Source organism: Cyrtonyx montezumae, unplaced genomic scaffold (genome assembly GCF_038088225.1).
Source record: "Cyrtonyx montezumae isolate F1298 unplaced genomic scaffold, pur_monq_1.0 scaffold_3, whole genome shotgun sequence".
In the NCBI taxonomy this organism is placed as follows: Eukaryota; Metazoa; Chordata; class Aves; order Galliformes; family Odontophoridae; genus Cyrtonyx; species Cyrtonyx montezumae.
Genome location: NW_027072034.1, coordinates 93,523,000 through 93,536,390, shown reverse-complemented (window position 1 = coordinate 93,536,390; position 13,391 = coordinate 93,523,000). Strand labels below are relative to the sequence as shown.

Sequence of the window (13,391 nt, the reverse complement as noted above, 5' to 3'; positions counted from 1 at the left end):
CGTTCAGAAAGTGGGTTGAACAACTGAGATGGCTGCAAGCATTTGAAAAAATGTATTTTCGTTAGAATCAAAGCATTTTTGTAGACTCATTCTTCTTGCTTGTTTTTCCTGGAAGAGCAGGCAAGATGTGATCAGTTTGGCTGGCAACTGTTTGTAAAAAGGACAGCCTAGTTTATTTTGCAGAAAAGTCCTACAACTGGGGAAACACTTCTTATATCTGCATTGATTCAACATCACCAGCTGTATGTCACATAGCTAAGTCAGAGGTTCTGTCCCAGTGCAAACATTGTTGCTGACACCATCAGGAACACCTGGTACCTGTTGTCATCGTCATTGCTAATGCAGATTAATGCTGGTCTCCAGCATCCTGAACTCAGACACTGGAAAGTAATAAAGAGGTAATCTGTTGGTCTGTACAATAACATTGGGAGCACAGCCAAAAAACCTAGATTGCACACTGAAGGCTGTTGAGGCATCATATACTTGGGCTGTTGAAAAAAAAATAAAAAATAAGACTTTTATAAAGGAGTGACTTGAAAAACCTGAAAGGAAAATTGATTTGATGTCAAAAATTAAATTGATCTTTTCTGACAGCTCAAGAGCAACATGCTGCCAAATGCTTATGAAATCAGTGCTATAACAGATAAATCCAGCATAGTTTACTGATTGATGTCCTCCATAGACTACAGCAGCAAATTAAAATCCCAAGACAATTGCACCTGCATTTTAAAAATAAGTGAAATAAATCAGCATTATAATAACTGCATAATGAGTAACATTTGTGGGCACAGGAGAGGAGACAGTTCTATTTACAGAGTGTTTAGAGGCAACGGATTTTTCAGTACTATTACTAGTATTATTAATACCATAGTATTTCAAAATACTATGTCCAGAACAAGTAGATTCTGTAAGAAGTCATCTTAGTAGATGAAGAAAACAGATCACAGACTTATAAATCAGTGGTAACTTTTGTACAAGAAGTTGTGACATATTGCACTGTAATCTGCAAGCGTGACTAGTGTCCAAACTTCACTGTCATAATGTAGCTTTAGAATAAATCAATTCAAAAGGAAAAACAATTGGAGAGCACAACATTAAGAGATGATAAATAATTACAGGAAATTATGAATGCTAATTAGGAGCATCTTAAGAATTCTTCTAAGCATCAATAGTGCTTGAAAAGGCTGTTACCTTTCTTCAGAAGGAATATCATATCAGTTAAAACATCAAGAAGATTTAAAATAAGAATTTCATAAGAAAAGAGTAATACTGATCATAAAACAGAGATTAAGAACATGGAAGTTTAATCAAGTGAAACAGGTACAAAGACTGAGTTACCTCCTATACTGTGTAAGGAATAATTTCCTGAGTAAACAAAGACTGCAAGAATTCTGATAGGGATTAATTACAAGAAGAAAATCTTGGCTTCAGTAACAGTTAATTAAAGAGATCAATATGCACTTCTGTTGTGTATCTGGGAAGAGACAGATGTTTGGTAGAGCTGAGACTATTAAATATTTCCATATCAAGAATAATTTAGGATGACATTAATGAGTTGATACCAAAGTTTATAATTTTACAACTGCAGTTCTGTGTAATTTGTACCTCATTATTTTAGAAGGGATGTCGGGGGAGTATATAGATCTTTTTTTTTTCCCCCATTATTCCAGTTGGAAAACTGTGGCAGCTTTCAGAAGAAACTTAATGGCATTTTAAGCAGTAAATTGGATAATGCAGGTAACTATAAGCTTGTGAGCCTGATGATGATGCAGAGAAAACTAATGGAATGGATAATGTAAAAAAAAACAATGAATAACTAGTCAAGGACAGTAATGTGATTAATGTACATTACTGTGAGCTTACAGAAAGTATATTTTATACCTCTCAATAGTGTTATTGATGAAAGTTGCCTAATGAAGACAGTAATAATATAGTAGATTTCTATAAAATATTTTACTTAGTAGTATGCAATTTGACCAAAAATAATAATAATGCAAAATAATAGTATTGCATGTCAGTTGTCAACAAAAGATTAACTCTGACAGGAAAAAAGATGCATCTTTTTCATTTTAATTTTGTCTTGTAGGTAATATAGTACAACCTTGCAAGCAAACGTACAGAAATCTATAACATTTTCAAGAAGAGGAAGATTTTACTTATGTCCAGAAGAAGTGGCAGTAATGATACTGGCGTTTTAATTCAATGGTTGTGATGCTTCAGTTTTGTTAAGTGCCAGCTCAGAAGACTAAAGTGGGGAGACTAGAATAGTAAAGATCTACAGAGTCAGGAAAATGACAGAGTTGGGGTGCCTTTGTGTATAGGAATGATACAGTGCATCATCTACCAGTCATTGTGTATATACACACATGGTCATAGGGCGTATCATGAAACCAGAGTGAGTGTGTTTATTGTTCTTACAAGGGATGCGAATATATATATATATACACATATATATGCATGCATATATACAGACACATACTTGTATAGAGATGATATGGTGATAGAGAAATGCTCTGATTTTGTAACTACTGATTCAGTACATTAAACTGAATATCATGATTTCAAAGAGAGAGAGATACCACTAATCATTCATTACTAGTTACTATTGTTGTTATTATTATCTTCCACATGCTATTGTTCAACTAAAGCAATCATATTTAAGTGAAGTATTGTGAGGATATCTCTGAGCTATTATGTATGTTGCTCCAGAAATATCTCTGGAACATGGTTTGTCTCTCACATCACTGTTGCCACTGCTGAAATGCAACACCCACCATCTCACTATGCTCACATCCACTGTTTGGTCTCCATAAACATCCAACAAATGTCAATGAGTGACAATAGGTGCCTTTTTTTTTTTCTGTATTGAAGAATTCAATGACACATCTTTGCTTCATATGCACTCCGAAGTCAGGTACCATTTTGTCAGACTTTCTCTGCTGCCATTTGTTGCACAGTAACAAAATGTAATAAAATACTGTTAAGAAGGTTTAGTCTCTACTGCCATACCACCTGCCTCTGATGCTGAGAACCAACATAATAAAATAGGAGACATTACTTTTGGAGCGGTCATAAAACTCAATCAGCCAGGTGGAATAGATGAGCAGGAGCACTGGTGGCACAGAAAAAGAAGGGGCTGAAATCATAAGAAAATCATCCTAATGCTACTCCACATGACGGAGTGATAGAAGTATGGTAATTAACAGTGATATAGCTGAATAATTTGTTATGACTGCCAGAATGCTTTAAAATTAAATTAAATTAAAAAAAGAAATAATATAATTAAAATGAATTTTTTTGAAGGAAAGAGGAACTTTTAAAAAATATATATATTTTTTTAATAAAATTTGAACAGTATGTGACAAATCCAGTAGAGAAGGTAAAGGTCCTGGAAGCAAAGAGGTTAGGTTTTCTTCTTCATTCTTTATATCAGTGATTAGATGTGTAGCCTAATGCACCAGTTTTAACATTCCGTGCACCATTTCAAGACTATTTGTGGTCTATATGGCCATCCTTTTTTTTTGTCCCTTGACAAACCATTCTTTGTCTTACACCCCCTTCTGTTTTCTGCTAGCAATTATAAATACCACCATATCTACATCATAAAGTAGGCTAACAAAATAGTTGAAGAATCATGGCTTTAGAGGGTAGTTCTTTTTTAATTTTCTCTGTTTTAACATTTCTGCTATGAAATAGAAGTAATGGTCCTTATGTTCTTCTTGAGCTACTTTTCTACAGAATAGGGATTATGTCAGGAACATTGCTTTCCCTTGGAGAAGATGCGACAATGAATGATTCAAAGAGAACAAAATTCAAAAGAAAGGTGCTGTGATGTTAAGATCAAGGAGCACAGACATTAATATGAGACACAACAGGTGGGTAGCTTTTTGTTCCTGGCGACAGTTTGTGTTTGCCCTGCACTTTCTACTCCCACCACCACTACAGAAATTGAATTCATTTTCCTACCCCCTCACCATGCGATCACTAGATGCAGATGTATGTATCAGATCCTTGCACCAGACTTTTTACTCTTTAGTCATACACTGTGACATTCTAGCTCGTTCTTTGCTACTGTGTACACTGCTTTAGTTATCCGTATGGTTTTATCTAGCAGTGTGTTCTTGAGGGGAATCAGTGAATCATTTGAAAGAAAAGCTGCCAAGAGAAATAACCATTTTATGTGGCAAGATTTTGTGCAGAAAATTTTCCCCCTCAATTCAAAGAAAAATAGAAGTATGGTTGGAAGAGATGCTTTGAACATTTTTCTTCTTTTTTTTTTTTTTCTTTTGCTAATATAAAGAACAAAAGGTGCTAGCTAGAGGATTATTAAATACATCAACACTGTCTCAGAAGTTAAAGAACAACAGAAGTCTAGTACTGATACAGAAGTTCACCCAACTCAACTATCACAGGATCAAGTGAACCTAAATCACTGGTAGCAACACAACCACAATGATTCCCTGAACTTCACAGGCTTTTCCCTTCCAGCGCTTCTCTAATCTCATGGCTAGAAAGGTTTTCTATGCCTAACTTGCATAACCTTTGCTTTGATTAAATCTCATCCTGAACTCAGTGGACTGGAAACAATTCTTCCAGATACACATCAGTTACACCTGTGTCAGTCTTTAATTACCACATCATTCAAAAAGTGCCATCCTATCTATCCACTCAGTCTTTTCTTATGCTAACACTTTCACTTCTTACAGTTTTTCATTTAAGAACGTATTTTCTATACTTCATATACCTTGCTCTACAGTTTATGGTAAGGATGTAATATAGTTCTCTGCACATGCCTTCAGTAATGTTTCAGTCGTTCAATTTATCAGTGCCTAGAAACTTCCACTAAATTGTGCTGTGGTTGGCAACACTTCCACATTAGATAAAAGTACAACATTATAAATGTGGAGAGAGCTGTAGATCTTCTGCTAATTGTCAGAGCTAATTATAAGATACATAGGTATGCTGTACTCAGGTAAATGCCACCACATGTGATTTAATTAAGAATGACTCTTGTCTTTTCACACCATTCTCCAGCAGGCTTTCCAATCCTTGTGATTGGAAACACATTGTAACAGTGACCTGGCCCCAGGAAATCATACCAGTGGCAGATGCAACGATGGGCTTTCCCCGTCTTTGTCTTCCATTTGCTGTGGGTCACATCTACTGCTCCACTTCGTACACTGTTGAGACAAGGAGGGTCACTAACAGGGAAATGGCCTCCTCTCAACCTCTTAGCTCTTTTCAGAGCAAAAGACAACACAGCCTGGATTGTAACTGTAGTAAGGGGACTAATAATGTGCCCAAGGAATTCACAGTGGTTGAGAAAACTGCTTAAAATTAAATGCAAAAATAAGGCTGTGACCTGAACCTAACTTCTAGTTCACTCTGCTAAATTCTCGTATTAACACAGAGTGAAAAAATGCATCTAGAATGAGTTCATGCATGCTACTACAATTAAATTATAGTCATATTACTAAGGTAGTAATGTAATTTGAAGGAAAGAGAGAATGGTTTTACAGTGCAATAACCTCAGAAAGTGTTTATGAAAAACAGATGCTAGTTTTAAGTTGACAGTTGGCTTACTTTAAATAATTAAAACAGACCTGTGCAAAGGAATTGCTGGTAGGAAACCTTCTGGATTAGAGTCCACCATTAACATGCCTCATTTCTTCCCCAGAAGCATCTTAATATGTATGTTCCAAATTAAGCACGCAAAATGTAGAGACTCTTATGTCTCTACACAACTGCAAATAAACTCTTGGCCATGAAACTCTTCCCTTATTTCATAAAATTTAAAACTGAAAACATTAACTTGTTTCTCACCCACCCCACTGTCATGATTATTACTCCCTCTACTAAATAGCTACGAGGAAACAACGTGCTAAAACGTAAAGCTATAAATGAAGGACTGCTTGCAGATTATCTTGCAAACTTCAAGTATTCCACTGTTGTTATTAATAAGAGAAGGCCGAGAAACTCATACGTACTACAGCTGTCATCTATACCAAAAACAAACCACCAAAGCTGCTCATTTATCTCCTGCCTCTCTTGCCCATTTCATTTTTTAGCAGTACACTTAGTACTTTCCTTCAATCTGAGAGACACATGTGAATGTCAGGTGGAAATGCATTTTAGCAGTTCCTACTCTGATCATGTAGTACATTGCACAGCAGAACGACAGAGAAGTCAGAAGGGATTGTTAAGAAAACAGTATAACTGATTTCACGTAATCAATGGTATATTCAGACTCTAAATTCATGAAACAGAACTGATGAGAAAGTTCCCTAGGCTAGCACAAAATCATTATTGGCTGCCAAATTCCTTACCATCTCGGTTAGAAAAGTAAAGATATAGTGGTATTGTGAGCTACAACGTATTGTGGCAATGCAGCTCGATTGCAGCATTCCAAAGAAACTTCATGTAATCAATTTCTTGGTACAATTCATTTCCTCTTTGCATTTGGTAGGATAAATGCATGATTTCCTGAATGTATTGCTGGTGAAGGTCAGAAAATGATAGACTGTTTTCTGTCCAACAACTACCTCTCCACTGTGTGCATTAGATCTCATTTTGGGGAAAAAAATACCTAAAGTACTTCATGGAGACATTCAGATTTGTAAAAATAACAGCTACAGTTGTAATGATTTACTGACATCAGTAACTAACTTCAGCTACAAGTTACTAGTAACTTTCTCACTTCCCAGACATGAAATTCCCCCTGCAGACAGCAGGAGCAACCTCTCCTAATGCTCTGAACACAGTTTTTATCTTTTTTTTTTGAAGACAGAAATATTCATATGTTCTGATTTCCGTGTACTGTATCAGCACAAGCATATGCAGCTGACAAAAGACTTACTACAGCCATCCAGGATCCTTATTTTTAATCAACTCAGTTTTCTGAAGGTACATCTCAGTTCAGAAACGTACCTGGATATATACCAGCATTAAGCAAAGCAACTGAGTGATTCTGTGCAAACAACTTTCAGTTCCTGCTTACACAGGTGGCTAATAGGACTGCTAGACAGTTTTTCCATGTAATTTTAAAGAAGTTATGGAAAATTACAGTGAAATTGTGAAGGTAAGACTACGTACAAGTTTTAGTATTAACATGCTTTGAAATCTCCCTAGTCTAACAGACAAATATTCCTAAACAGTATTACAGGGTAGCACTAGAACCTAAGAACATGTACATATCAATGTGCAAGAGAACCTGGCCAGTGAACTTTTATTATCTACTTGAGAAAAAAGGCACCATATTAACAAATAATTTATCTAGTGAAAAATAAGTTGGTGAATCTTTGGTTTCAGTGATATGTTGAAATTAAGGACAAGTTACAGTCTTTGCAGGATCGCTTCTGACCCACTTTCCTTTCAAGATTGCCTTTTCTGAAAAAATATTTTCAAAAGTCTGTTGGCATCCAAATCTCACTTCATTCTCTTGCTTTTGAACACTGTTACTGTTATCTGTTTCTAAACAGATCTGTTCCTAACTTTTCATTATCCAGGTTTGTATAATGGTTTCAAAAATTATTTTGCTCAAAAGCAGAAAAAATACAGGGAGTAAGTTAAGGAAAAGAAAAATCTTTAGCATTTTATGTATTAGTTTAGTCATGTCACATGGGGCAAACTGGGAACGTCCTAAACTATCTATTGTTGTGTGTGGTTAGTTTTGGAGGAGGTGGCCCCTGTAAAAATCTTTTCAAAGGGCAATACTTTCTCACTACTCAAATCTGAAACTGGCCACCAGCATTCCCCTGTGAGTCAAATAACTCTCTGGATTCCAGGAAACAATATGGTCAAATCTTGGTTATGCTCTCATTAAAGAAAATGATGAAAACCACCTCTCAGAGGGAACTGAGAAACAACCAGCCTTCCTCTGTGACATCTGTGATCATATATCCAAATGTTTTATAAAGTCTATCAGTAACATCACAATTGAAGGCAGTTCTTAAAGCAAATTGGAAAGGATAAGTAGCTGTGACTACACCAGCTAAGGAGAAAGGAAATCATGCGTAAACTTTGAACCAACAACTGTTGGAGAAAAAAATGTGCCAAAAGATGGGCGTAACTCTTTTCACCTCCTCTTTTGCCTCATCATTCTTCAGTAGAAAATGCACTATTCACTGCAGCGCATTTAAAAAATACTTCAGAAAGCTGGCTTTAAGAACATTACATTCCAGTGCTACTGCAATCACACTAGTGTATTGCCATTCTAATTAGAACAAAACACCTAGATTTTGGATCCTTCAAAACATGAATTGTTGACAAGAATGCTAGTGAATCCTTTTTCTGCTCCTTTTAGGCAGAAGTATTTTCAGGAGAAAGGAAAGAACTGTTAGCAGTCAGACTGGCAGGTGTGGAGATTGCAAACCAGAAGGAAAATGGGGAAGCAGGACAATGGAAAAGTAGCGTTTAACAGTTTAGACTTCTTTTTTTTCAGCGTGTATTTTTTAAACTGAAATACCAAGTAAAACAAAGCTGTGATGTTGGTGGTGACATCAGAGGCATCAACATTTTCGTTTCACATTACTTGTTTTACAGGATGCAAAAAGTGTTTATTATGTATAGCTTACAGTTTCTGCACGTTTTCTCCTGCAGAGGCAGGTGTGAGAGAAGCTACTTGAAAAGACTTGTACAGAGTTTCATTAAAATGTTATTTCTTGATCACACATGGATCAATCAGAGAAATGTCCACCCCGCTGAATGTACAAGAGCCAAGCAAAAAAAACACCAGTGCTCTAGCAGAAGTGTATCATGGTTTTATGATTTTTTGTTATAGCTATTCCACATCATATCATCATGTGAGGCACTGGGAGTTAAAGAGTTAATGCTCCAAGTCCACGGACTGCTGAATTTCCGGGTACCTGGCTCTCAGAAGAGAACTATGTACCTCAGAGGACTTTGCATTCCCGTTTTCCACTCAGAGGGAAAGATAAAACTGCATGCAAGTCCTCAGACTTCCTCTTTTGCTGATTATCTCAGCAGTGGAGCTTTAGCATAAGGCCTTCAGCTTTGGACACTATCTCTCTCACTTTATTTGATTTACAACTCCAATTATATTGTATTAAATTGTGTTATTTTGCATTCCAAAATCTTATTTAGTAAATTAGTTTTCTTCCTCAGATCGTTGCTGCTGTTTTGTTTTAAGGCCCATCTCCCTACCCTCTCCCCTCTCCCCCTTCCCTGGGATGTGGGTCCGAAGGTCCCTCAACCCATTAGTCACAGAACCAGGTCAAATTGGCCCACAAACTGCTGCCAAAATGTTAACTTCAGATTGAAGCTACAACTCATTTAGAAGTGACTTCTTTTGTTCAATACATATGTGCATTCATTGGGCATCTATGCCTTACATATATACTCCTTGATGTTCAAGTACTACAGTGGTACAGTGAAACCTAGTCATAAGCCACAGACATCAACACTATACTGGGCTCCGTATAAAGACATATATAGTAAATAGGTACTACACAAAATACTTGCCATTCATGTGTTTTTAATTACAGCAGTACACAAGACAATTTGTATCAAAAGAGGCTCTGAAAGTCTAACATATAGGGTTCATACATATAGATAACATACAGATTGAAGCTCAGCTAATGCCAGGAATAGGTTCTAACATACTGTGCTAGATCACACCTGCACAAAGCTACCACTTATTATGTGACTTATATGCACACTTTTCTCTGCATAACCAACTGAGCAGTTTACTTTGTTGAAAAATTCCAATATTGATAGGCATTTGTTTTGCATTTTTAAATGGTGCAGCTTAAGTGCAAAACAGCGAATGCCTAAAGAATGCAACTGCACTAAATGTTGTTATAAAGATGGATGAATAAACTTTGCTTCAGCAGGATGCCAAATTATGTCACTACTGAAAAAGAGTTGCTGTCATCTATGCTTGAAACAATTTCACCTTGGCTTGGTACATGTGCCAGTCTGGTAGGAAGGTGAGGAGCCCACACTGTATTCTGGATATACACTGATACAATCATCCCACATTGCAGTCGATAGTAAATGATTCTAAGAACATAGGCTCAAGACTACAAAGCAACTAAATGAGGAATTACCACCCTGTGTATGTGTCAGCTGCTGAGCTGACAACTTTGCTCCCTGGTGGAAGACAAAGCATTCCTATAAAACCATGTATCCATCTTTAAGTCAGTATTTCATTTCTAGTGCCAGCATCCTTCTAAATCCATCTTAACATCAGCATGAACTGACAGGAAGCACCTTATGACTTGCAGATGGAAAGTGGATTGACTCATGCATAAAATAAACATAACACATCCACACATTTTTATTTGGATCGATTGGTTTATGCCACATAAATTTCCTTCACATAAAAAAGGGCATCTATTTCCGCATATTGTCCAAACTAACTTTACCACAGTTTTGATTAGCTCTTCAGGTAACTCAGAATTAGGTTCCAGGGTAAAACACTGTTTTTATTGAAGTTGGTGGAATTTTAGTCTTGAAGTCAATAGGATCAGCTGCTTGAACTTGCAGTAACAAACAATGTAGGTCAATCCAAAAGTAAAATCACCTATTTATTTCCATGGAAACTGCAACAGATACAAAGATAACAATAACAATACCATAGCAGTATTTGATAAAGCAAATTCTCATCTATAAAATGCTATTTTTCAACACAGTCACAGCCATCAGCCCTGCATTTTCAATAGTGATGAACAAGAACCTGCATGCTGCACTTGTAAAAATCTGCACCAGTGCAGATTACCCACTGTTGCTGTCCCTACTACTGAAATGCACCATTTACCGTCTCACTGTGCTCACAACTACTGTTTCATCTCTGCAAACATTCAGTAAGCACCAATGTATATCACTGGGTGCATTGTTTTCCACATGAAGTAATTCAATTACACACCTTTGCTTGATACCCACTTCCATGTCAGATATCATTTTTTCAGACTGCTCCTCTGCTGCCATCCCACCAACATCCACCTTTGATACCATGGACCAACATAACAAAACAGGAAGCATTACTTTCAGAGCAACTCTCAGAGAATCACAGAACCACCAACGGTGGAAAAGACCTACAAGATCATCCAGTCCAATCATCCACCTGTCACCAATAATTCTCAATAAACCATGTTGCTCAACACAACATCTAAGTGTTTCTTGAACATCTTCAGGGCCAGTGACTTCATCATGTCCCTGGGCAGCCCATTCCAGGGCCTGACCACTCTTTCAGAGAAGAGGTATTTCCTAGCACCTAGACTGAAACACTCCTCTTCACAGCTTGAAGCAATTCCCTCTTGTCCTATTACAAGAGAAGAGGTCGACCCCAGCTCACTGCGACTTCCCTTCCAGTAGTTATAGAGACCAATAAGGTCTCCCCTCAGCCTCCTTTTCTCCAGACTCAACTTGTTGCTCTCCTCTGGACATGCTCCAGGACCTCAATGTGCTTCTTGCATTGACAGGCCCAAAACTGAACACAATGCTTGAGATGTGGCTTCACTAGTGCTCAGTATAGGCAGACGATTACTTTCCTGCTCCTGCTGGCAACACTATTTCTGATACAAACCAGGATGGCATTGGCCTTCTTGGCCATCTGGGCACACTGTTGGCTCATGTTCAGCTGAGCATCAACCTATACCCCCAGATCTGTTTCCCCTACACAGTTTACTGGCCATTCTGTGCCAAGCCTGTAGTGTTGCCTGGGGCTGTTGTGGCCAAAGTGCAGGGCCCAGAAATCGGTCTTGTTGAACCTCATCCCATTGGTTTCAGCCTACCTATCCAGCCTGTCCGGATCCCTCTGCAGGGCCTCGCTACCCCCAGGTGGATTGACACTTCCAGCCACCTTGGTTTCATCTGTAGACTTACTGAGGGTGTTCTCAATGCCCTCATCCAGGTCAACAATAAAGATATTGAAGAGTAACAACCCCTGGGGAGCACCACTCATGACCGTTTGCCAGCTGAATTTAACTCTCATACTACTTGACTTCTGATTGCAATAGCCAATGTAGTTTCATTTGACAAACTTTCTGAAATTGACTTTTTGAAAGTAATGATCGCTTCCACTTTATCTTGCATACCAGCACATAGGAACATTGACAAAACACTGACTCCCAATAATTCGTATATAGGGAATGAAGTGCGGCATTCATTGTATATGTTACACAGCAAAGGTATTAGCAGAAAAACGGTAGTGCAGACAGAATAATGGAGAGTTGGCACTATTTCTATTTTACCTAAAAGAAGATGATATATGAAAGTGATACACAGAATAGTTATGCTCAGAGAACGTAATTAGATTTGGGAACTGCATATCAAGTTTCCCAATCCGATGCCTTAAAAAGGAAATACTGATAAATATGCCACACTCCTATGACAGCTAACCAGGTTAGGGGAAAGAAAAAAAGAAAAAGAAAGAAAAAAAAAGAAAAGAAAAAAAAAAGAAAAAAAGGAAAAACCACCAAATCAGACTAATTTAATTCCCTATGAGAATATAAACTCACTTCATACACAGTTAAATTAATAATATAAATATTTTTCATGTAGTTTACATATGAAAGACTGCCCATTGAGGTAATTCTGCTTACCTTACTTAATAATGGTCTAATTTGATATCATTATAAGCCACAGCAATGCCATCTGTCCTAAGAAAGCTGGAAAGTGGGAGTCAAAAGTTTAACTTGAGACTCTGTCAGATGTCTGCCTTTGTCTCTTAGAAATAATCCTACAAAGTCTTTAACCCAAAGAATTCAAAGGAGAATTATTTAATTGTATGCAGTTTAAGTATACACCTCGACTCACTGAAGGACACCAATAGCACTTTTCTATATGTGTCCAACCTGTCAGTTTTGTTTTGGTTGCCCTCCCCCCCCCCCTTTTTTTTTTTATGCTTTAATAAAAACTATTAAAAATAATTTTTGTTACTTATACACATTAACTATACTATATATGTCCCAAGAATATTCCCAGGCAAGCCAAATAGTTGGACAGCTGTGCCTTAAAAAATCTTTTCACAAAACGTGTTTAAAGATACGTCGAAGAACAGGACACAACATAGACATAGGAAAAAAGACAAATAATTATGCAGAGTATTAAATCATATGAATGATTTGAAAAACTCCATTCCATTTTTCTCTGGAAGTTGTTGCTGAAAAACTGTTTTTCCTCTCTGCAGTAATATCACATCGTACACATTATCTCATTAAGTTCAAAGTAAAGAATCTCTTATGTGCACATTGTACTGCTCCTCACAGTATAGTCCCAAGGATCCATTCTTCGGGTATTTTAGAAGAGTGAAACTAGTTAATTTGTTAATTGTTGATTTTATTAACCTATAATGCAAATAGTTCTGGTTATTTTATTTGAATGAGCAACAAAAAAAATTGATCATAAAACTTAGCATGCAACAGAAAAGT

The 13,391-nt window shown here is 37.0% G+C and overlaps 2 protein-coding genes across 3 annotated transcripts in view; one reads left to right on the top strand and one right to left on the bottom strand.

The window, feature by feature from the left end:
• The window catches only part of PARVB (parvin beta), a 264,535-nt gene that overhangs the window by 194,632 nt on the left and 56,512 nt on the right, over positions 1-13,391 (top strand). The window lies entirely within an intron of this gene.
• Positions 1-13,391, bottom strand: part of SHISAL1 (shisa like 1) — a 77,302-nt gene that overhangs the window by 38,689 nt on the left and 25,222 nt on the right. The gene's annotated exons all lie outside the window — the stretch shown is intronic.